Genomic DNA, 23,873 nt, shown 5'->3' on the forward strand with positions numbered 1-23,873 from the left:
ACACAACGTCCGGACAGTAATTTTCCAGGATCAGTGTCATTCATCCGGCCACTGGTCACGCTCAAAATTGCTTTGACTTTTATGACAAAACAATACACCCTGAGCTACAGAAATTTAGTTATATTAATGGAACGAATTTTAAGTTTTAAAAATTTCTAGCCAAGATACCTAATGGAAATAATAATAATAATAATAATAATAATAATAATAATAATAATAATAATAATAATAATAATAATAATAATAATAATAATAATAATAATAATAATAATAATAATAACAACAACAACAATAATAATAATAATAATAACAATAATAATAATAATAATAATAATAATAATAATAATAATAATAATAATAATAATAATAATAATGATAATAATAAAATAATAATAATAATAATAATAATAATAATAATAATAATAATAATAATAATAATAATAATAATAAAATAATAATAATAATAATAATAATAATAATAATAATAATAATAATAATAATAATAATAATAATAATAATAATAATAATAAAAGACACTTGTTGAGCGCTTTCCATGAAATCAAACATCTCAAAGCGCTTTACAGATAATGAATTACGTTATGAACATGTGTATCTATAGTCAATATAAACTATTGAAACAAGATACAAATTACTTAAATAATAGTATACAAACATTACAATCGGCATGATGTAAAATGAAGTTTGAATAAGTGGGCTTTTAAAGCAGATTTGAAGTTTGAGATATTCTCGATTTCTCTAATGGGTTGCGGTATGGCATTCCAGTGTTTGGGGCAATAACCAAACGATTTTAACTTACTTTTTGGTACAGATAATAAAGTGGTTTCGTGTGATGGTCCAAGTCTTCTGGTTCGAGTCTAAAGGTTCATAAGTTCAGAAAGACACTTGGAGCTAAATTGTTGAGGCATTTGAAAACTAATAAAGCGATTTTGTAATCTATTCTATAGTGGACAGGAAGTCATTGTAAATTTTCCAAAAGTGGGGTGATGTGGTCGAATGTTCCTTTTTGATATATTATACGGGCTGCTGAATTTTATACCCGTTGTAATTTCTCCGTTAAATTCAGACCTGACAAAAGGGAATTGCAATAATCGAGTTTTGAAGAAACCAAAGAAACCATTTATTTTATGGTGACATTTTCAGTTAAAAACTTTCTGACAAGAAATGTTCTATTGATTTCAAAACTCGAAGATTTGCAGACATTATTTATAAGGAATGACACGGATTGATTTTCATCAAAGATAAAACCCCCAGATTCTTAACTTGCTGAGACAAATGCACTTCATTTTAATTTATGATAATGCTTCTAATTTTCAATTGCTTTGTTTGGGTGTTTTTTGGCAATAAAAACTTTTAAAATACTAATTATGCATTTGACAGATTCAGTAAATTTCGAGAAGTGGAGTTCTGTAGTCATTTTGGTATGGCACTGCGCATTTCACCTATCGGTCCCTGGTTCGAGTCTTTCGAGTTGACTATGTCGAATAGAATTTATAATTAAGCCTATAATATGTGCTATGTCTATACACTCGTATCGGAGGGGAAGTTATCACGCCCTTGCGGCTATGTGGTCACTTGATATGACACTCGCTTCCGGATCGAAAAGTCATGGTTTCGAGCTTCGCGTGGCACATAGTTGAGTCCTTGGAAAAGGCCCTTTACTCACATTCTCTTATTTTACTCAGGTGTAGAATGAGTACCTGGCCGTTAACAGCGATGTCTCTGATGGGAAAGAATGTAACAGGCGTTATCTCTCGTTCTACATGTTACGTGTTTGCTGTTGGTCGGTGACCATTCTTGTCAAGCTCTTTGAGCGCGTCTGTAACCGTTGAATAACATAACATTCTTTCACGGGTTTGGAATTATTAGATGATATATATTTATCGCACCAAATAATTCACGACAAACTTAGAATAAGTTCTGGATGCATGAGTTATTAGATGAGATATATTTATCGCACCAAATAATTCACGACAAACTTATAAGTTCTGGATGCATGAGAGTTGTAGCTTCGATTCGCCATTTGTATTTTTCTACATCTGCGTGAATGAAAATTTACCCTAAAAGAGAAAAAAAATAGTTGGATGCTCACCAAAACATTATTTTAATCGCCAATCTTTAACACCATATTTCAAACAAAGAAAATGTTCACAAATATTCTGGAAGGGTTGAATAAATTTTATATTCAACGCATTCGAAGCATTGTTCAACGATTAAGTATTTACTAAGAACTGATTGGGTTTTCCAATGAAGAGGGGTAGAATAATTCTTGTTATTCAAACTGTTCAAAACATTCATCATTATCATTGCCTTTTTCATCCTGGGTCGGGGTATAGGCCACAGACAATCAGTTCCCATTCTTCTCTATTTTGTGAGCTAACTTTTTTTTTAAATCTCGTTCCATGTCTTATCACTTCTCTGTGATATTCTGTCATTGCAGAAACTCTTCAGTCGCCCAAGCTAAAAAATGAATTTGATTTTTCGGCCTGAGTTTCTGTAACAATTTGAGTTTTACGGAAGGGATGTTAACCCTTCGACAACCCTCGAACTGGAGGGCCAGGTGATTCAAAAAGTGGGAGTCACACACCATTAGTCGCCTTTTACGATACGCTGGCTTGGCGTTGGGCTATTCTTGTACCCTCTCTGTTGAAGAACCCCGGACACCACATTATTCAAATATTTTTTTACTGGGAAATGATAGGAATTTAATCAATATTAGGGATAGTGATGATTATTTTTAAAATGTTCTCTCCACCAGATTATCCAAGCTCACGTAAGTTATTCGTCTTTTTGTCATACATTAAATCCATTGTAACTACGCCATTTCCACAATTATCATCCGTATCGATAATATCACCACCATCATCATCACCATTTTCATCATCATTATCCTCAGCACCATCATCATCATCATCATCATCATCATTTTCATCATCATTATCCTCATCATCATCATCATCATCATCATCATCATCAACAACACCAACAACAAGAATAACATCACTATCACATCATTATCATCGTCATCACCTCATCATCATCATCATCATCATCATCATCATCATCAATATCATCATCATCATCATCATCATCATCATCAATATCATCATTATCATCATTATCATCATCATCATCATCAACACCAATAACAAGAATAACATCACTATCACATCATTATCATCACCATCATCATCATCACCATCATCATCATCATCGTCATCACCATCATCATCATCATCATCAATATCATCACCATCATCATCATCATCATCAATATCATCATCATCATCATCATCATCATCATCACATATAGACTTTAACTAATAGTTATATATTCTCCAACATAACATATAGACTTTAACTAATAGTTATATATTCTCCAACATAACATATAGACTTTAACTAAATGTTACATATTCTCCAACATAACATATAGACTTTAACTAATAGTTATATATTCTCCAACATAACATATAGACTTTAACTAAATGTTATATATTCTCCAACATAACATATAGACTTTAACTAAATGTTATATATTCTCCAACATAACATATAGACTGACTAAATGTTACATATTCTCCAACATAACATATAGACTTTAACTAATAGTTATATATTCTCCAACATAACATATAGACTTTAACTAAATGTTACATATTCTCCAACATAACATATAGACTTTAACTAATAGTTATATATTCTCCAACATAACATATAGACTTTAACTAAATGTTATATATTCTCCAACATAACATATAGACTTTAACTAATAGTTATATATTCTCCAACATAACATATAGACTTTAACTAATAGTTATATATTCTCCAACATAATATATAGACTTTAACTAAATGTTATATATTCTCCAACATAACATATAGACTTTAACTAAATGTTATATATTCTCCAACATAACATATAGACTTTAACTAATAGTTATATATTCTCCAACATAACATATAGACTTTAACTAAATGTTATATATTCTCCAACATAACATATAGACTTTAACTAAATGTTATACATTCTCCAACATAACATATAGACTTTAACTAAATGTTATATATTCTCAACATAACATATAGACTTTAACTAAATGTTATATATTCTCCAACATAAGATATAGACTTTAACTAAATGTTATATATTCTCCAACATAACGAATAGATTTAAACTAAAAGTTATATATTCTCCAACATAACATATAGACTTTAACTAAATGTTATATATTCTCCAACATAACGAATAGATTTAAACTAAAAGTTATATATTCTCCAACATAACATATAGACTTTAACTAAATGTTATATATTCTCCAACATAACATATAGACTTTAACTAAATGTTATATATTCTCCAACATAACATATAGACTTTAACTAAATGTTATATATTCTCCAACATAACATATAGACTTTAACTAAATGTTATATATTCTCCAACATAACATATAGACTTTAACTAAATGTTATATATTCTCCAACATAACGAATAGATTTAAAGTAAAAGTTATATATACTCAAACATAACGAAGAGACTTTAAACAAAAGTAATATCCATACTAATGAATAGACTAAAAGGCATTCATTGTTCAACATGACGAATGTATATATATATATATATATATATATATATATATATATATATATATATATATATATATATATATATATATATATATATATATATATACTATTTATAAAATAAACTTTTAAAAATTCGATTCTACCTGACATATTACCCTTTTTGAGGATGGTTCATATATTTGAATTTTTTTCTCTACTTTTTTTAGCCCCACCTGGCGGCAACTAGATCGCAAAATAAGAGTCACCATCTGATCTGGGTTCAAATGTCTTGTATGTTCATGCTCAGACAGTAACAATTCTGTGTGATTTCGTGGATGTGTGTCCTGTTATCGTCTGGAAATAAAATTCATGAATAAAAATGGATTTTTAAAAAATCAATGTTTGTTGTCTTATATTTGTTATTATAATATCCCGTCCTACAAGCACTCCATTAGTTACCATCATCATTGCCTTTTTCATCCTGGGTCAGGGTATAGCCAAAGACAAACAGTTTCCACCCTTCTCTATTCTGAGCTAATTTTTTTTTATCTCGTTCCATGTCTTATCACTTCTCTGTACATCAGCTTCTTTAATTCTTCCCTGTGTTCCCCGTGGCCTTCCCCATGATCTTCTGCCCTGAGTGTTCCAGTCCAATACTTTCTTTGTTATCAAGAGAAAGCATATTGCCAAAGAAGAAATCTCCATGCGCACAGGAATAAAAAACATTGTGGATGAAGTCAAGCACAGACTATTGAAATTGCTGGGTCACGTTATCCTCATGAAAAAGTCCACAGACTGCCTGACACAGCACTAAGATGGTCCCCAGCGGGAAAGAGAAAAAGAGGCAGGCCATTGAACACCTGGAGGACAGTTGAAGAGGAGATGAGAGACATTGGAAAGACATGGAATGAGCTGCGCTGGCAGGTCCGGGACAGATATGCCAGGAGGAAATTTGTTGGCGCATTTGGTCTACCAAATAACCAAGATGGTAAGTAAGTTACCAAGCGAACGGATCCTTTTGTTTATATTCCAACATCTTATACAGAAAGAAAGTGCTTATTTTTATTCTGTCTTCTATTTAGGTCTTTGAGTAATGTTTTTATGTTTTAATTGTGTTCTTTTTTTCTTTTTTTTTTTGTTGGCAGGAGAAGAGTTTTGAGTCCGAAACGTTGCGTGTCTGTTTGTTTTTTGTTGTTTTTGTTTTAACTCGTGTATTCATTTTTGTTTATATCTGTTTAAAATGTTTAAGTGTGTGTCCACGTGAATATATGGGTAAATCAGAAAATAACATGTCATAATAAGGATTGTTGAGGCGTCTTTTGTGCGACTGATGGAAGGTGGGAACCAGTGACTATGGGAGGCGGGCACCAGTGGGGAGTGAACCAGTGACTATGGGAGGCGGGCATCAGTGGGGAAGAACCCGGGACCTCAAGTAGTGTAGCTGGGTCTGTTAGATCTGGCGGAAAGTACCTTGTTACAGCTTGTCATCCTATACAATTCTATCCTATAAGGATCAATTGCTATTATTCGTGTCGTAGTCAGCCGGAGTTTATCCTGGTTTTTATAGTGTGAATCGAACAATAGCAATTGCTTGCTACCCTTTGGATTCATCACCTGATCTATCGGAAAATACTTTCCGTCAGATTTAACAGGCCCAAGTATCCAATAACTGCTGAGTGGACAAGGGGACGGGGGATGGGTTCAGAGAAATTCTAGACTAATCTCGGGATTTATCCCGGACCCTTTAAGTGTGAAGCGAAATCTCTAACTACTAACGACTGACCAATCAGGACCCTGTATTTTCATTGTAACGCTTTGTAGGGAGAGAAATCCACATCTATGACACTTATCGGGTAAAGAACAATTTTTAAAAAAATAATCTAGGATTGCATGGTTGACTTTTCATCTCAGAAATTCTTTTTTAAAGATGAGGATTTTTTTTTTCGACTATCTGGTCCAGTGATTTGACACTCGCCTTCGGATCGGAAGGTCCCGGGTTCTTCCCCACTGATGCCCGCCTCCCATAGTCACTGGTTCACTCCTCACTGGTGCCCGCCTCCCATAGTCACTGGTTCACTCCCCACTGGTGCCCGCCTCCCATAGTCACTGGTTCACTCCCCATTGGTGCCCGCCTCCCATATTCACTAGTTCACTCCCCACTGGTGCCGCCTCCCATATTCACTGGTTCACTCCCCACTGGTGCCCACCTCCCATAGTCACTGGTTCACTCCCCACTGGTATCCACCTCCCATAGTCTCTGGTTCACTCCCCACTGGTGGCCATCTCCCAGTCACTGGTTCACTCCCCACTGGTGCCCATCTCCAAGTCACTGGTTCACTCCCCACTGGTGCCCACCTCCCATAGTCACTGGTTCACTCCCCACTGGTATCCACCTCCCATAGTCTCTGGTTCACTCCCCATTCTCTCACCGTACTCATGTGAAAAATGAGTACCTAGCCGTTAACAACGTTGTTTATGTCGGAAAAAATGTGTAATATCGCCTAACAGGCGTCATTCTCGTTCTACATGTTGTGTTTCTGTTGGTCAGGGACATCTTGCAAACCGCTTTGAGCACTTTTAATGGATATTGACCTTTATAAATGCTCACTTAGTCACCAAAAAAATCATCTCTCAAAAAAGGTACTAGACATTTGACTGTCTCCCTCTCCGTTAAGGATCACGGCCAGGACCAAGAAATACAAGTGAGCAATCTCAACCCAGAAAGAACCCAGAGAGAATTGTGGGAAGGGAAAACAGATAAAGGGGATGGAAGTGGAAGACAGCAAGTCATTTCATTCCCACCAAGAAAAAATAAATATCATCTCCCAAAACGAATACTAAACAATTGGATGTTCCCCTCCCGGAAAAGGAGTCCAGTAAGGGCCAGGACAATCCTTTTCCAAGACAAAGACAGAAAGCAACTCGGAAAACAGATATTATAAGGGGATAGAAGACACGGCAAGTCACCCCCTGCCCACCACGGGAGGTCAAAAGACTTCACCCACACAACCGAGTTTTCCACATAATTTAAGTCCAATAAAGAACCGTTCGGCCCATGGAGCCGGAGTTTATCCCGGTTTCTATATCGTGAAACAGCCAATAGCAATTGTTTGCCATCCTTTGGATAGGACGGTAGTCTATCGCAAAGTACTTTCAGCCAAATCTAACAGATGCAGCTACCCATTCATTCACTGCTGGGAGGACAGGGAGGTCAGAAAGAAAACAATCTCGACTGCCTCCGGGATTGATCTCGGTCCTTTTGTGTGTGAAGCGATTGCTCTGGGAGCCCTGCCCCATAATGACAACAAAACAAACGGATGAAATAAATGGATTGATCTCGGTCCTTTTGTGTGTGAAGCGATTGCTCTGGGAGCCCTCCCTGCCCCATAATGACAACAAAACAAACAGATGAAATAAATGGATTGATCTCGGTCCTTTTGTGTGTGAAGCGATTGCTCTGGGAGCCCTCCCTGCCCCATAATGACAACAAAACAAACGGATGAAATAAATGGATTGATCTCGGTCCTTTTGTGTGTGAAGCGATTGCTCTGGGAGCCCTCCCTGCCCCATAATGACAACAAAACAAACGGATGAAATAAATGGATTGATCTCGGTCCTTTTGTGTGTGAAGCGATTGCTCTGGGAGCCCTCCCTGCCCCATAATGACAACAAAACAAACGGATGAAATAAATGGATTGATCTCGGTCCTTTTGTGTGTGAAGCGATTGCTCTGGGAGCCCTGCCCCATAATGACAACAAAACAAACGGATGAAATAAATGGATTGATCTCGGTCCTTTTGTGTGTGAAGCGATTGCTCTGGGAGCCCTCCCTGCCCCATAATGACAACAAAACAAACGGATGAAATAAATGGATTGATCTCGGTCCTTTTGTGTGTGAAGCGATTGCTCTGGGAGCCCTCCCTGCCCCATAATGACAACAAAACAAACGGATGAAATAAATGGATTGATCTCGGTCCTTTTGTGTGTGAAGCGATTGCTCTGGGAGCCCTGCCCCATAATGACAACAAAACAAACGGATGAAATAAATGGATTGATCTCGGTCCTTTTGTGTGTGGAAGCGATTGCTCTGGAGCCCTGCCCCATAATGACAACAAAACAAACGGATGAAATAAATGGATTGATCTCGGTCCTTTTGTGTGTGAAGCGATTGCTCTGGGAGCCCTGCCCCATAATGACAACAAAACAAACGGATGAAATAAATGGATTGATCTCGGTCCTTTTGTGTGTGAAGCGATTGCTCTGGGAGCCCTGCCCCATAATGACAACAAAACAAACGGATGAAATAAATGGATTGATCTCGGTCCTTTTGTGTGTGAAGCGATTGCTCTGGGAGCCCTGCCCCATAATGACAACAAAACAAACGGATGAAATAAATGGATTGATCTTGGTCCTTTTGTGTGTGAAGCGATTGCTCTGGGAGCCCTGCCCCATAATGACAACAAAACAAACGGATGAAATAAATGGATTGATCTCGGTCCTTTTGTGTGTGAAGCGATTGCTCTGGGAGCCCTCCCTGCCCCATAATGACAACAAAACAAACGGATGAAATAAATGGATTGATCTCGGTCCTTTTGTGTGTGAAGCGATTGCTCTGGGAGCCCTGCCCCATAATGACAACAAAACAAACGGATGAAATAAATGGATTGATCTCGGTCCTTTTGTGTGTGAAGCGATTGCTCTGGGAGCCCTGCCCCATAATGACAACAAAACAAACGGATGAAATAAATGGATTGATCTCGGTCCTTTTGTGTGTGAAGCGATTGCTCTGGGAGCCCTCCCTGCCCCATAATGACAACAAAACAAACGGATGAAATAAATGGATTGATCTCGGTCCTTTTGTGTGTGAAGCGATTGCTCTGGGAGCCCTCCCTGCCCCATAATGACAACAAAACAAACGGATGAAATAAATGGATTGATCTCGGTCCTTTTGTGTGTGAAGCGATTGCTCTGGGAGCCCTCCCTGCCCCATAATGACAACAAAACAAACGGATGAAATAAATGGATTGATCTCGGTCCTTTTGTGTGTGAAGCGATTGCTCTGGGAGCCCTGCCCCATAATGACAACAAAACAAACGGATGAAATAAATGGATTGATCTCGGTCCTTTTGTGTGTGAAGCGATTGCTCTGGGAGCCCTGCCCCATAATGACAACAAAACAAACGGATGAAATAAATGGATTGATCTCGGTCCTTTTGTGTGTGAAGCGATTGCTCTGGGAGCCCTGCCCCATAATGACAACAAAACAAACGGATGAAATAAATGGATTGATCTCGGTCCTTTTGTGTGTGAAGCGATTGCTCTGGGAGCCCCCCTGCCCCATAATGACAACAAAACAAACGGATGAAATAAATGGATTGATCTCGGTCCTTTTGTGTGTGAAGCGATTGCTCTGGGAGCCCTGCCCCATAATGACAACAAAACAAACGGATGAAATAAATGGATTGATCTCGGTCCTTTTGTGTGTGAAGCGATTGCTCTGGGAGCCCTGCCCCATAATGACAACAAAACAAACGGATGAAATAAATGGATTGATCTCGGTCCTTTTGTGTGTGAAGCGATTGCTCTGGGAGCCCTGCCCCATAATGACAACAAAACAAACGGATGAAATAAATGGATTGATCTCGGTCCTTTTGTGTGTGAAGCGATTGCTCTGGGAGCCCTGCCCCATAATGACAACAAAACAAACGGATGAAATAAATGGATTGATCTCGGTCCTTTTGTGTGTGAAGCGATTGCTCTGGGAGCCCTGCCCCATAATGACAACAAAACAAACGGATGAAATAAATGGATTGATCTCGGTCCTTTTGTGTGTGAAGCGATTGCTCTGGGAGCCCTGCCCCATAATGACAACAAAACAAACGGATGAAATAAATGGATTGATCTCGGTCCTTTTGTGTGTGAAGCGATTGCTCTGGGAGCCCTGCCCCATAATGACAACAAAACAAACGGATGAAATAAATGGATTGATCTCGGTCCTTTTGTGTGTGAAGCGATTGCTCTGGGAGCCCTGCCCCATAATGACAACAAAACAAACGGATGAAATAAATGGATTGATCTCGGTCCTTTTGTGTGTGAAGCGATTGCTCTGGGAGCCCTCCCTGCCCCATAATGACAACAAAACAAACGGATGAAATAAATGGATTGATCTCGGTCCTTTTGTGTGTGAAGCGATTGCTCTGGGAGCCCTGCCCCATAATGACAACAAAACAAACGGATGAAATAAATGGACTGGACAATGTACTCGTTTAGTTCGTTTTACTTTGAATATTCAAAGACTCATATAATCAATATCATCATCAATAATAAGAATAATTAATTAATTATAATATTAAACATCATCATGATCATCATCATCATCATCATCATCATCGTCATTCCTGTCATGAAATGAAGAGAGAAAAAAGCCATCAAAATGTATTATCTATCATTTATAATAAGGGTTAACAAAACAAATCAAAAACATTTTTAAAAAATTGAAACCAATGAATTCTGTACAATATTTACAACGGTGTCGTCAGTTGAATTCAAACAGATGAAATGACATAAAATTCGAAAGCATTTTTAAAATGATTGAAAAACACAGCATTGCTATTTTTTAAAAAAATAATAATCCAAACAAAAAAAACAAAAAAACAACAACAAAAATAAAAAACAATAACACATACGTAACCTACATCTCCATAAAGGTATTATGTCGTGACGAATTAATTTGACTCGGAGAATAAAAAAAAATTTATAATGAAGTAAGTAAATTAATGATAAGAAATAGAAGCATTTGAGTTTTGTCGAAATGTTAGAATTCGTATTCATTATTCTCCGCTATAACGAATAGAAAATAAACTGGAATTCCATATTTCGTGGCTAGTGATGATATGAGTATATATTTTCATTTGTAACCATCCGTTTCTCACAACGGTAATATTTCTGGGTAAACCTTATTCTAAAACCTGCATTTTTAAGCTTATCTTTATCAAAGACCTGAAATAAACGTTTAAATTGAAGAGAGATTTTCGCATCTTAAACTTGAGATTTGTTTATCGATTTATTACATTTTTAAAACTTATCTTTTTTGAAAATTAAAAGTAAAATCATAATTCTGATGGTTTTCACTTGAAACAAAACTTTTCAATATTTTCAACTTTTCAACTTTTTTTTTAATCTAGCTTATTCCGCCACACTACTTAATTCATCGAAGAGCTGAATTTTATAAAAACATTAATCGAGGAGAAAGTTCCGAATCTTAAACTTTTTTTTTTCTAAATTAAAATCCAAATTCTGATCATTTTGATTCGAAGCTCAATTTTCAACTGTTTAGTTCATTCCGACATAATGCCGTCTTGAAATGGTATACCACATATATATTCACTCACACAGCTACAACTATTACTACTTACATAACACACCTTCTAAATTATGAATCAATTATAATTGACTCGCCAATGACTCACCATTCTCCTGTGTTCATCCATGCTAAGTCAACATTAATTATTCATTATTATTATGCCTGTCTGTCTGGCTGCCATTGCAATGCCCCCCCCCCCTCCCCCCAACCCCCCACCCACCCATACCATAAAAAAAAATAATAGATAACTAAAATAAAATGAACACTTCTCCATTTACACCAGGATTCAAGCTCACACCACGGCCTTCAGATCATTTTCCCCTCGACTCAACTACCATGAAAATTTATCATCTAAATCTTTTACAAAGTTAAGATCCTTGCCAATATTTTATGTGATATTAGAAAGGTACCATTGTTTATTTATTTATTTATTTTTGGATTGTTTGTTTTTGTTTTTAAGGGTTTTACGGCGCTTGCAACACATTAAGGTCATATCAGCGCCGGTAAAAAGCAAGAAAATGGGATAGTAAAAAGTTCTAGAATAACGATTAAAGTTAAAGCACCCACGAAAAGGTAAGACAAAGGGGAATTGATTCAAATAGGAAACAGGTGTAGATTCCAAGAGGACACTATCAAAGTACTTAGTTTGAGATCACCTAAAAGGCTCATTCAGACACAAGCACAGGTCCCAAATAAGAGGGTTACACTCAAATGTTTACAAATCATATAAAATATTTAAACAAAACAATACAGTGCATAACAGATTTACAAGGAAAAAAATATCATCTCCCAAAACTATAACTATACATTCGTCTGTTTTCCTCCCAGACAAGGACTCCGGCCAGGGTCAGGACAAAAGTAATCTCATTCCATGACAACGACATGGGCAGGAAACAATTGGAAAACGGTTGTTTGTTTGTTTGTTTTTAAGGGTTTTACGGCGCTTGCAACACATTTAGGTTATATCAGCGCCAGTAAAAAGGAAGAAAATGGGACAGTAAAAAGTTATAGAATTACAATTAAAGCATCCAAGAAAAAGTAAGACATAGGGGAACTGGGAACAAATAGGGATCAGATGTAGATTCCAAGAGCATACCACCAATGCATCTAGTTTGAGATCACCTATAAGTATCATCCAGACATAAGCACAAAATCCAACAAAGAGGAATACACTCAAATGCCTACATTATACATTAAAATAACAATAATAGATAACAGAGAGATGATTTACAAGGAAAAAAATGTCGTCTCCCAAAACAATAACTATGCATTTGACTGTTTCCCTCCCATCCAGGACTCCGGCCAGGGCCAGGACAAAACCAAGTAATCTCATGCCAAGGCAAAGACAGAAAGCAAGTTGGAAAACGGGTATAGGGGTATAGAAGACACAGCATGTACCTCCCAGCCCACTATGGGAGGTCAGGATCCCCACCCAGTAAGCTTCAATTTAATAAAAGGAAACATAAAGATAAATACCAGCGTCTCCAGTTGGGACTTTGTCTTCTATACGTCCACATTATCTGTTTGCAAGTAGTGCTATTTAATCCATATGATGGCAAATTGTTGATTTTTAAAGGTAACTATAACGACTTCATTTTTATTTTCTCCTAAAAATTCGTAATTTTTAAATTTCAAGTTGGCAGGTCTGCTTTACCATCATAAATTCGAGCCAGTCTAGAGTTTACTCCTGTCGTCAAATATCAATTTTTAGTAAAAAAAAAAAAAAAATACTTCCCAATAATTTACTTTAAATTTGATGTTTTTATAAAAAAAAAACCCGTGAAAAAAATAGTACCTTTACTAATCGCCAGACCATGTCCAATATTTTGATTAATTCTACCAATCGTGTTCATCGCGAATGGAAATTGGACAAATTTGTTTGATTTCCGATTCCGGTGAACACCAAAGAGTCATAAGGTCAAGTCATTAAAGGGTCAGTGATAATAAATCCATCTACTATTCGGTACACTACCAATGAGTTACACATTCATGAAAGCAGGATGAACCAATAGTAACAATTGTGAGAACGTCATGGCAATCAACAAAAAGGTACACTACCAATGAGTTACACATTAATGAAAGCAGGATGAACCAATAGTAACAATTGTGAGAACGTCATGGCAATGATGAATATAACAGCTTCTTCGAAAAGGAATCAAATACCAAACATGGAATGTTTTGGGCTAAAAAACAAAAACAAACAAAAAACCCTTCTTCAGCCAGTAACAAAAAAAAACAACAAAAAAAAAACAAAAAACAAAACAAAAAAACTATCCCTGCTTTTATTTTTTATTCTCTGAAAGATGTGATTTGAGCCCAAAACGTTTAGTGTTTAGTATTTTGTTCTTTTCTTTTTTTCCGAATAGCTGTTATATATGTATGTATATTCATTTTTGTTCACAACTCTTTATGGACCAAAGCTTCTAGCAGCTTTACTTGTATCACTGTAATAATCATGAGAACACTTCCAGAATACATGACATTGAAAAATAAATAAATAAATATTTGACCACAGACATGTTATTCAGATAGGGTGAAAAAAAGGACTAAAACTTCAACAGTTCTTCATACAATCATTCCATTCATCTTATATATCATTCAATATAAAAAAAAAAAAGAACAAACAAACAAAAAAAACAATCCAAAAACAATCAAAAAAACAAAAACATTAAATTCATTATGGAAAGCACATGTAGATATTATTGTACTTAAAGTTGAAACTTCAAACGGCCTAAACATTAACAATCGCCATAACAATAACAACAAGAACGATAATAATTAATAATAGTATGATAATTTATATATCGTATATATATATATATATATATATATATATTATACAATACATACAAAGAAGAGGAATATCACAAGTTAAGAGATAAAATGTATTTAAAGCTGGGAGATCAGCAAGTTTGAGTGTTGTTGGTTGTCAAGAGCATGATAAGATCTGTTTCAGTTGATGAGGTTTTCACTAAGCTATGAACGCAGAACCTTCACACTCCATTCCCCACCAATTCACTTATCAGAGAATGTTCTAGAGACCCGAATAACATGCATCTCCTACAACTAAAAGAGTCAGCATGGACTACTACAGCGTTATCAATATATTCGGATTTACAAACCGTGTGATAAAAGGCACTAAAAAAGGACTTTTTAGCATGAAAAAAAAATTAAATAGATAAATCTAAAAAATAGAAATAATAATAATAATAATAATAATAATAATAATAATAATAATAATAATAATAATAATAATAATAATAATAATAATAATAATAATAATAATAATAATAATAATAAATTTAAGAAGAAGAAGAAGAAGAAGAAGAAGAAGAAGAAGAAGAAGAAGAAGAAGAAGAAGAAGAAGAAGAAGAAGAAGAAGAAGAAGAAGAAGAAGAAGAAGAAGAAGAAAAAGAAGAAGATGATGATGAATTACGCTTTTGATTTTACGCTGGTGTTTGAGGTCAAAGACCGAAGGCTATTTCACATTAGAGTCCTACTGGACACAGCAGTAACTGATTAGTCAAAAAAAAACCCCCAAAAAACAATGGACAAAACTTGGATTAAATAAATAGACCATTGTGTGAGCAAAAGGTTGACGATTCTATTCACGAATATTAGACGCATTTAAATTCACCTTCAAACTTGAAAACAAATAAAAAAGAAGAAACGATGACTGGTGACTCCGTTGAAAAAATACCAGCGTCTCCAGTTGGACTTTTGTCTTCTAAACTAACACAATATAAAGTGTACAATGATCAGAGCAAACCAAGACCCCATCTATAAATATAAAAAGGGAAAGTGAAGTAAAAATGAGAATTACCCACTATGTTTGTGCATTTTCTTACACTATTCTTTTCCACAGCTGATTCTCTGAACATGCAAAAATGATAGAGGGGTGGAGAGTGTGAAGGTACACATCGCTTACAGCCTAAATAAAAACCCAATAAGTAGTAGAACGATATTATAATTACACACAAATGGCTTTTACCTTGAAAGGCCAGCACAACACATTTCTGCACGTTCGATTATTGTGACACGACGTCATCAGGGAGAATGGAGAAAAAATAAATTAACATTCGTTGAATACAGTCATTTTATATTTATATATATATATATACACACACAATAATTGACATAGTCGTAGCAGAGGGCACTCTGTTCAGGACTAGATGCCCAACGTTGAGTTTTACACGTCTAGCCTACTCTTCATAGGAGGCAGCACCATCAAATATCTGTACAATTGTTCCAAGATCTGAATATCAAGAAAGAGGCTGTTTAAATCTAATCTATAGAACTCTGCCACCATGGTAACAAATGAAAGAAATATATAAAGATTGTGTATTATCTTTCCCAAAAATCTAGTTCCAAGAGAAAGTTTGTTTTTTTAAAATTTAGTTCTATAGTCCTCAAAATTCTTCAAAATGAACATGCAGTAACGTTCATGTAAGAATGAAATCATCTATGGTAATTAAAATGTTAGAAAAAAAAAAGAAAATTTTCCTGAAACAAAAACAAACAAAAAACTCTTTAAAAATCCTATTATATTAAAACACAGCCTAAACCTACACAAATTAAAAATGTAACCGTGACTATCCTTTTCACCATTAAACACACCCTGGTCAGAGACAAGGAACAACATTGATATTTACATATTATTTACTACCTATCATGTGCATCCGCAGTGTGCCAGTTCGGACAGATGACAAAACAACCATCCACAACAAATGCCACCTAAACCTGGGATTAAGTCCAAAATAGTTTTGTCCCTGCAAATTAAATCATCGCCAGGATAATATATATTTTATCATATCTATAAACCACTGTGTGCAGTCCGCACGGTGGGCTAGTGTTCAGACAGATGACAAAACAACCATCCTGAAAAAAAAAAATGCCACCAAAAGCTGGTATGAAGTCCTAAAAAATATAATATATGATCACCAGGATGTATGTAGCTTTTAGCCAGGTGTGTATCTTATCATCATGAACGATGCAGTCCGCACAGTACACCAGTTAGGACAGATGAAAACAAACCAACCATTCTCAACAAAGGCCACGAAAAGCTGGGATTAAGTGCTAAATAGATTTGGGCCTGCAAATAAAAACATCATCGCCAAGATAAAATATATTGTAGATCGCTAACGAATAAGAGATTGTTTATTTTATTGTTGGTGTATGCTTAAATAATAATATCTATAAATGACAACGACAATTACAACAATACCATAAAACCATCATTATCATTATCACTGCTGTTGTTAAACCAAACAATAGAAAATGAGATGAACATTTTTAAAAAACACTAGAATAACACCAAATATGGAGAGGCCCCTTGATGTTTCAATGGAGAATAATGAACTTTTTATATCGTACCACAACTCGGACAATTCATAACTCTAAGAGCTTTAAAATGACTTTGACTACCCTAGAAAAGAAAAGAAAACCTTACAAAATCGAGCTAATTTGATCTTTCGATACCATTAAGTGCTTGAAAATTGAAGTTTCACAAGTAGTACTCTATGAGGGTGTTCCACAAAAACGACTAAAACGAGAAAAAAGGAGCTCATTCCAGCTTTCATATATATATAACTAATTTTGAGAAATTATTGTTAAAACCAAATAGAAGGGATTTTGAATGCTAGCTAGAGTCATTACTTATTGCACCTTCAATTTCATGCTTTGTTTTTTGTGACATTATATAGGTCATTTCATCAACACCAGGAAAACAGAAAATAATAATAGAATGTTGAATTGATTGAGATCACACTGACAATCATCTTAGACAAAGTGGCTAGAATTCAACCCATGTTTTTTGTTTTTGTTTTTAAGGGTTTTATGGCGCTTGCAACACATGAAGGTCATATAAGTGCCAGTAAAAAGGAAGAAAATGGGATAGTAAAAAGTTCAAGAATTACAATTAAAGCACAAAAGAAAAGGTGAGACAAAGGGGAAATGGTTCAAGTAGGAAACGGATGTAGATTCCAAGAGCACACTATCAAAGTACTTAGTTTGAGATCACCTAAAAGTCTCATCCAGACACAAGCACAGGTCCCAACCTAGAGGAATACACTCAAATGTTTACAGATCAAATAATATAATATGTAAACTAAGCATAATACAATGCATAATAGAGAGATGATTTACAAGGAAAAAAATATCATCTCCCAAAATTCTACCTATACATTCCGATCGACTGTTTCCCTCCTAGCCAAGGACTCTGACCAGGGCTAGGACAAAACTAAGTAATCTCATTCCAAGACAGAGAAAGAAAGCAACTGGGAAAACAAGATATAGGGGAAAGAAGACATAGTGTGACCTCCTGCCAACCATGGGCGGTGAAAGACCCCACCGAGTTTAAACTTTCATACTTCCATCAAACCACAAGAGCGAACACCCAATAATCATATTTTCAGACAATATAATATTTAACATAGTGAGAGTTATGTGGATTTGCCATTTAATTAACACCAAATTGTGATATTTGTTTTTGTTTTTAAGGGTTTTATGGCGCTTGCAACACATTTAGGTTATATCCGCGCCAGCAAAAAGGGAGAAAATGGGATAGTAAAAAGTTCTAGAATTACAATTAAGCACCCAAGAAAAAGTAAGACATAGGGGAACTGGGAACAAATAAGGATCAGATGTAGATTCCAAGAGCATGCCACCAATGTACTTAGTTTGAGATCACCTTTAAGTCTCATCCGGACACAAACACAAAATCCAACAAAGAGGAATACACTCAAATGCCTACATTATACATTAAAAATAACAATAATACATTACAGAGAGATGATTTCCTAGGAAAAAAAAATCATCTCCCAAAACAATAACTATACATTTGACTGTTTCCCTCCCAGCAAGGACTCCGGCCTGGGCCAGGACAAAACCAAGTAATCTCATTCCAAGACAAAGACAGAAAGCATGTTGGAAAACAGATATAAGGGGACAGAAGACACAGTATGTACCCCCCTGCCCACTATGGGAGGTCAGGAACCCCACCCAGCCAAAAATTGTCATAGACTTTCTTTTCATTCTGAAAGTTTAAATAATAACACGTAGCTCCTCTTGTGGTAATGTAATGTAACTTGATGTTTTTCAATATTTGTAAGCAGGATTTTAATCTAGCAATAGAAAGCAAAGACTTGACAAAATCAACTCAAATACTGATAGAAGAGAGTTTAAACAAAACAGAATTAAATGATAAATATATTACTTGAATAAGTTGAAACGACTCGCTATGAATGAATGGGTTATACAGCAAATACTGAATAGTAGTTAAAAGCTCCCTTTGACATATATATATATATATATATATATATATATATATATATATATATATATATATATATATATATATATATATATATATATATATATATATATATATATATATATATTATAAGATATATATATATATACGTTTTTTGTTTTTTTGTTTTTAAGGGTTTTATGGCGCTTGCAACACATTAAGGTCATATCAGCGCCAGTAAAAAGGAAGAAAATGGGATAGTAAAAAGTTCTAGAATTACAATTAAAGAACAAAAGAAAAGGTGAGACAAAGGGGAATTGGTCAAATAGGAAACGGATGTAGATTCCAAGAGCACACTATCAAAGTACTTAGTTTGAGATCACCTAAAAGTCTCATCCAGACACAAGCACAGGTCCCAACCAAGAGGAATACACTCAAACGTTTACAAATCAAATCATTTAATATGTAAACTAAGCATAATACAATGCATAATAGAGAGATGATTTACAAGGAAAAAAATATCATCTCCCAAAACCCTAACTATACATTCGACTGTTTCCCTCCTAGCTAAGGAACTCCGGCCAGGGTCCGGACAAAACTAAGTAATCTCATTCCAAGACAATGACAGGAAACAATTGGAAAACGGGTAGAGGGGGATAGAAGACACAGTATGTACCTCCCCGCCCACTATGGGAGGTCAGGATCCCCACCCAGATATATATATATATATATATATATAATTTTTGCTACATTTCTGATTGCTTCCCTGATGACAACTCATGTGGTCAAAGAGTGGAATAGACAACATTTTCGATATCTAAAAAAAAATAAAAAACAATTGATAAAGTTCAGGGCGTGGACCCCTCATTTTTAGCATTCCACCAATGCATAGTCATGGCTATTTTCGATCGTAATGCATATAAAGATTACAACATTCTGATATTATTATTATTATTATTATTATTAGTGCGTTTGATAAAACTTGCATAAATTCCATTTTCTAACTTATAACAAACTTGATGAAGTAAACACGGAAAAATGAAATGGCTCTACATGAACATCAATGACGGCCTATGAGAACTTTTCTTTTTTTTTCTAAAATATTACCCTTTAATTTAATTTAAAAGAACCAAAAGACAAAAACCAAACCATTATTATCTAACACGACCTCACCACATGATCTTTGATAGATAACGATCATGGAAATAATTTTTTTTTGGAAAAAAAAATGAATTTACAGAATTACAGTAAAAACCATCTACTCAACAACAAATAGACAAGAAAAAATTATGCATGGGTGTCAAATAACACAAAACACTTTGTTCTTATTACACTATATACAACAAAAAAAAAATCAAAAAAAAAAAAAGAAGTGATCGTTCAGAAAATCTTTCCTTTTATAGACCTGTCAACTTGAACATTTTTTAAAACTCATCATGTAGTTCTCATATTCATATGAAAAAAAAAATTAGAATTCACATATCTATTAATCTTACAAATTACCATCTCTTGCTCTCAGCAGTAATATATATTCTTGCCCCCAATTTTCCTTTCCAATAAAGAGTCTACTTATATTAAAAAAGAAGAACATTATAACTGAAGCAAAGGAATCATATTTCTTCGAATTTTTCACTGAAGTTGGAAAGTTTGCTTTTATCCCAGGCATTTATCAATTATTTTGATTTTATATCATCAGTAAAATAAAGAAACTTGAGATTCATCGATTGCACCTAACTGCCTTATGAGTGAACTCTTCAGCCTTGTGCCTGATAATTGTGTGTTTGTTAACTCTCTCCTTACCAACCATTTCAGTATTTTCCCAAAATGGCAGGCTTACCCAGGAGAAAAATTGATTTTTTAAAAATCAAACAAGCTTATCTACAAAAAAACTTAATGATCTTTTATTAATTAAACAAAGATCAGTCTTCAAAGTTTGTGGATGTACAAAATAAATCTGAATAAGAAAAAATGTATATTGTGTTGTATAACGAATGTGATGTTTTGCTGTAGGTGGTAAGGAGAGGGTTAAACATTTGGCAGTGCTGCCAACCCTAGCCCATGAAAATGTGTACAATGCAGGGCCAAAATGAGGGTAGATTTTTTTTTTAATGCAAACAATCCTACAAAAACTAAAATTAGCCCTAAATTTGATGGGCAATTAGACCATACTAGCAATATTATAATCTGTATTTAAATTTAAAACGAATAAAGTTAACTCTTCATTGCATATATACAGAGACTCCAACTTAAAATTTGGCTCACAGGAATTTCAGACACCACTCTGAGGAATTTCAATGCCGAAAGAGGATTTCCGCAAACAAGAAAAGGTTGTTTTGTTTTTGTTTTTAAGGTTTTACAGCGCTTGCAACACATTTAGTCTATATCAGAGCCAGTAAAATAAGAAGAAAATGGGATAGTAAAAAGTTCTAGAATTACAATTAAAGCACCCAAGAAAAAGTAAGACATAGGGGAACTGGGAACAAATAGGGATCAGATGTAGAGAGCATACCGCCAATGCACCTAGTTTGAGATCACCTATAAGTCTCATCCAGACACAAGCACAAAATCCAACATATTGTTTTGTTTTTTGTTTTTAAGGGTTTTACGGCGCTTGCAACACATTAAGGTCATATCAGCGCCAGTAAAAAGGAAGAAAATGGGATAGTAAAAAGTTCTAGAATTACAATAAAGCATCCAAGAAAAGGGAAGACAAAGGGGAATTGGTTCAAATAAGAAACAGGTGTGGATTCCAAAAGCACTCTATCAAAGTACTTAGCTTGAGATCACTAAAAGTCTCATCCAGACACAAGCACAGGTCCCCGCTAAGAGGAACACACTCAAATGTTTTACAAATCATATATAATATAAAGAAACATAATGCAGTGCATAATAGAGAGATGATTTACAAGGAAAAAAATATCATCTCCCAAAACTATAACTTTAACTATAAATTCGACGTTTTCCCTCTCAGCCAAGGACTCCGACCAATCTCATTCCAAGACAAAGATAGAAAGCAATTGGAAAACAGACAAGAGAGGATAGAAGACATAGAAAGTACCTCCCTGCCCGCTATATGAGGTAGGATCCCCACCCAAAATCCAACAAAGAAGAATACACTCAAATGCTTGCATTATACATTAAAAATAACAAATATAATAACACATAACAGAGATGATTTACAAGGAAAGAAATATCATCTCCCAAAACAATATCTATGCATTTGACTGTTTCCCTCCCAGCTAGGACTCCGGCCAGGGCCAGGACAAAACCAAGTAATCTCATGCCAAGACAAAGACAGAAAACATGTTGGAAAACAGATATAAGGGGATAAAAGACACAGTATGTAACCCCCTGCCCACTATGGGAGGTCAGGATCCCCAACCAGAAACAAGAAAAGGGAATTCTGATGGTATTTAGCATTGTGTTTATATATCCTATAATTAAAAAATGAGAGCTGATTAGAACTTTTATGTATAAATAATATCAACTTCCAAAATCCATGTATAAAGCTGATATGACCCAGTCAGATAATGTTATTATGAACTTCTGGAACAGATTAATTATCCTGAGTAAAATGTGTAATACGAATGAAAATAGGTAAGGTTGGCACCACTGTACAAAGTAACATTACATTGGTTTTCTTTTTCATATGTGATATTTAACCCATTACTTGATAAGATAGTCGAGATCAAGATCCCCAATATTAATATTACTTAAAAGCAAAAGGGAAAAACTCTTCTATACAAATGAAGTCTACGTTTAAAACATATTCCTATGGATTCAGGGTTTTACAGTACTTGCAACACAATTAGGTGATATCAGCACTAGTAAAAGAGAGAAAAATGGGATAGTCAAAAAATTCAACGTACAATTAAAGTAAGTTTAAGTACCCAAAAAAAAGTAAAACATAGGGGAATTGGTTCAAAAAGGGAACAGGTGTAGATTCCAAGATCATATCAACAATGTACATTCGTTTGAGATCGACAAAAAGTCTCATTTAGACTTCAGAACAGGATCCAACTTACTAAGAGGATTACACTCAAATGTTAACAAGATATGTTCAAAATACAAAAATAAAGAGATTATAAAGGAAAAAGATATCACCTCCCAAAACTAACTCTATACATCTGACTTTTCCCTCTCAGCGAAGGACCAGGACAAAACCATTTCAAGTAATCCTATCAAAATACAAAGACAGAAAGTACCTCAGAAAACATATATAGGGGGATAGACTAGCAAGTGACCTCCTGTCCACCATGGGAAGTCAAAGACCCCACACTGAGTCGAGGGCGTGTGCATATCAAGCAATGGGTTAAAGTTATGACATTGTGACTTACATTGTAACAAACCGCCTCAATCTAGTTATTGTGTTCGGCGATCCAGATCCCGAAAGTTATATTTAGAAAGTTAATTATGAGATCAAAAATTAGAAATTTTGTCTGTTTTGTTTTTGTTTTTAAGGGTTTTACGGCGCTTGCAACACATTTAGGTTATATCAGCGCCAGTAAAAAGGAAGAAAATGGGATAGTAAAAAGTTCTAGAATTACAAATAAAGCACCCAAGAGAAAGTAAGACAAAGGGGAATGGGAACAAATAGGGATCAGATGTAGATTCCAAGAGCATAACACCAATGTACTTAGTTTGAGATCACCTATGTCTCATCCGGACACAAGC

At 34.9% G+C, this 23,873-nt stretch overlaps 1 long non-coding RNA gene across 1 annotated transcript in view; it reads left to right on the plus strand.

Moving 5' to 3' along the window:
- LOC144975603 (uncharacterized) overlaps positions 1 to 4,941 on the plus strand; it is an 11,368-nt gene extending 6,427 nt beyond the window's left edge. The window contains exons 4-5 of the long non-coding RNA XR_013645952.1: positions 2,777 to 2,791; positions 4,815 to 4,941. This is a non-coding gene — a long non-coding RNA (uncharacterized LOC144975603). The remainder of the gene's footprint in view (positions 1 to 2,776; positions 2,792 to 4,814) is intronic.
- Positions 4,942 to 23,873: the final 18,932 nt, after the last annotated feature.

The sequence above is a fragment of the Berghia stephanieae genome, chromosome 6, assembly GCF_034508935.2.
Source record: "Berghia stephanieae isolate SIO BIC M18660-M18661 chromosome 6, UCSD_Bste_1.3, whole genome shotgun sequence".
NCBI classification, from domain to species: Eukaryota; Metazoa; Mollusca; class Gastropoda; order Nudibranchia; family Aeolidiidae; genus Berghia; species Berghia stephanieae.